The sequence below is a fragment of the Lactuca saligna genome, chromosome 6, assembly GCF_052625555.1.
Source record: "Lactuca saligna cultivar CGN05327 chromosome 6, ASM5262555v1, whole genome shotgun sequence".
Taxonomy (NCBI): Eukaryota; Viridiplantae; Streptophyta; class Magnoliopsida; order Asterales; family Asteraceae; genus Lactuca; species Lactuca saligna.
The window spans coordinates 35,863,158-35,866,418 of record NC_136422.1 but is presented as its reverse complement, the minus strand read 5'-3'; the positions used below and the strand labels follow the sequence as shown (position 1 = coordinate 35,866,418).

The 3,261-nt window shown below is 40.2% G+C and overlaps 1 non-coding gene across 1 annotated transcript; it reads left to right on the top strand.

Annotated features, from left to right (window-relative positions):
• The first annotated feature begins 2,542 nt into the window (after positions 1-2,542).
• On the top strand, positions 2,543-2,649 carry LOC145003604 (small nucleolar RNA R71). Its single transcript, XR_013662058.1, has one exon. It is a non-coding gene; the product is annotated as a small nucleolar RNA R71 (small nucleolar RNA).
• Positions 2,650-3,261: the final 612 nt, after the last annotated feature.

The following is a 3,261-nucleotide window of genomic DNA, read 5'->3' as shown; positions in this document are numbered from 1 at the left end:
TAAAGAAATGGGAGTCAACTGGTTTCTAAGTCTTTATTCTGTGGTCCCGTGCAATTCAAAACTCACGTCGTGAGTTTATTATAATTCACATCGTGAATTTCGTCAGGGCTTAATATTGGGCCATGCACTCACGGATTGGTCTTGGACCACTTATAAAATGGGCTAAACTATATTATTGACTTATTATCCGGTTTATTCACTATTCACGTCGTGAATTCTGAAGAGGTCACGTCGTGAATTCTGTCTGGAAGGGACAATTCATTCTAAATCAAATTTGTCTTATAACTAAATTCTTAATTATTACTACTTCCATTTTAGGGCCCCCACATTCAGTGTTTAATTATGTTATAAGCGAATTGGATGATATGAGCTATGTTTCTAAAACTAAAATGCAAAAAATTAAAAACAAAATTGAAAACCAAACTCGAGTTGCCTCCCGAGAAGCGTTTCTTTTTCTTGGATTCTTGAGTTGGACTCCATGCATCCTACGTTGAATTGTTTGAAGAGTCTACCACCAGCTGGACCTTTTGTTCCTTGAAACGTCTCCTGTAAGCTTGAACTCGTCTTTTGTACGCCTTTTTCGAATTTTCCTTTTTAGCTTTGACCTCATCTTCCTCAAGCTTACGTTTGGTCCCTTTAGTTTCCTCCTTGCACTCCATAGCATCCTTCTCCTCTTTCACTATTGGCTTTATCACCTTTGAAGTAACCTCCTCTTCATCACTTGTCATCTCATCATCTTCCTTACTCGCCCAAGAAGTTGGACTTTGGTATGCAATGACTTCTACTAAATATGGAACACTTGCTCTTGGTTTTGTTCTTTTGGCTTGATGAATTATCTTGATTTCTTCTTCCATGAACTTCTCTAATTCTTCAAGTTCATCTTCATCATCAATGGTGAAAACTTCTTCATGAGCATGATCCTCTTGAAAGTTATCTTCCAATCCAAAAACTTCCTTTTCATCACCAACCCTCAAGGTGAGCTTAGACTCGCGAATATCAACAAGAGCTCTAGTAGTGTTTAATAACGGGCGCCCAAGAATAATTGGTGCAGCGGGATCTTCTTTCATGTCCAATACCACAAAGTCTATTGGAAAAACGAATTTCCCAATTTTCACTAAAATGTCTTCCACAATACCTCGGGGCTATGTCACTGAACGGTTCGCCATGTGAATAGTCATTCTTGTAGCCTTCAACTTCTGAATATCTAACTTCTGATACAATGAATAAGGCATCAAATTAATGCTAGCCCCAGAATCGGCTAAAGCATCAACCTTCATGTTGTTACCAAACTCACATGGAAGAGTGAGGCATCCAGGATCCCCCATTTTCATAGGTGTCTCTCCCAACACAGCTTTTGAGCTTTGCTCACTTAGAATCACCTTGGAATTCTTCTTTGATTACTTGTGAGTGTCTATCAAATCTTGCAGTAATTTTTGATACTCGGGAATTTTGGATAAGGACTCGACAAAGGGAGTATTAATCGGGATACCTTTCACGTGCTTAACAAAATCTTTATGCTCTCTTTCTAATGGACTAAGGGCAGCTCGGGAAGGAAACGGCAAGGGTGGCTGATAAACCGAACCAGCTTCATAATTTTTCTGTTCCTAACGGGCCCACGTCGTGAGCTTAAATGGCTCACATCGTGAGTTCGTCAATTCTGCAGCATCTTGATTCTCGAGCTTGGGCTTCTTTGGTTTTGGATCGGGCTGCTTTGGTTCTTCTTCTAGTGCCTCCAGGAACTCAGAGATGGCCTCTTCTTCAGTATCTATAGACATTACATTAGATTGGGTCTTCGTTTCCGGATTCTTCGGGGACAGCTTCTCATTAATCAGAGTGGTTATTTGACCAAGTTGCATTTTAAGATTATCGATGGAAGGTTGTTGATTTTTTTATCAAAGCTTGTTGTTCTACCATCAATGCATGATGATTCTTTACCAAAGTTCTTTGTTCATTAATAGCATAATCAATAGCCTCGTGTCTCTTTTCGGAAGCTTCCATAAATTTAATTAACATGGTCTCTAGATCGGGTTTCTTCTCGATTGGTGGTTGTTCTTTTTGGTAGAAGCCTCTGCCAGTTTGTCTATATTTCTCTTCCGTTTGCTTCTTCTATTCATCATAGGGCGGCCACTCTTTCTTTGGTCTCCTCCAATCTTCATCATACTTGTCCCCACTCGAATAGAAAACTTGAGCTTTCTTATTTCCATATTCGTCCAACATGCAATCTTTTGTCAAATGTGGACCACTAGATCACTCGCAACCAACTATAATTGCATGAATGGATTGGTCCATTTGTGTTAATCTTCTTTCCATAGTGTTAAGCATTGCCATCACAACAACTATCTCTTCGGTTTGTGCACCCCCAACTCCTTTAATGCCTTCATTTCTTGGATTATGATATTCCCGAGAGTGTTTTGCGAATTCTTCAATTAATTCCTTGACTTCGCCTGGATTTTTCCTTGTAAGTGGTCCTTGAGAATCAAGGAGTTGTCTTGTCATCACGTTTACCCCGTCGTAAAATATTGACACCTCCTATTGAATGTTAAGGTCATGTTGAGGACAATTCCTTAACAACCCTTTGTAATGGTCCCAAGCTTCGTAAAGTGACTCTCCCAGGTTTTGCTCAAAATTGGCTATTGCCTTTTTGAGTTTAGCAATCTTGGATGGTGGACATAATTGATCTAGAAACTACTCACGCATTTGAGCCCAAGTAGTTACGGTACCGGGTGAAAGTGCTTTTAACCAATCCTTTGCAGCTCCTTTAAAGGTAATGGGAAGCATCCTTAGCAAAATGGTGTCTCTGTTAATATTTGGGACATTGAAGTAATCAGCAATGTCATTCACTTCATCTAAGTGTTTGAATGCATCCTCGTGATCCTTTCCATAGAATGGGATATCCTTTAGTGCGGAAAGGATATGTCCCTTTAGCTCGAATGTGGAAGTGGCAGGGATTGCAGGTTGTACTAAGCCTGGACCAACATCATCTCGAATTTTCTTTCTGTAAGCTCCCATGCACATTTCCTCAATATTTGCCATCTCGTGCCTTGGCTCGTTCTCGGGTTCGCTCGTATGTTCTTCGAATTCGGGCTCGGTATCGTACTCGGATTCGGTTTGGATGGGTATTTGATCCAAGTGTTCAAGCTTGCTTTTGTTCTTCGAGGATGAAATTGACTCCCCATTCTTCTTCCCTGATTTCTTTGAAAACACTGATTTGAATTCTTGTAAGGGCGTCTTATTCTTGTGAATTGCAGACTTGGGATCTTC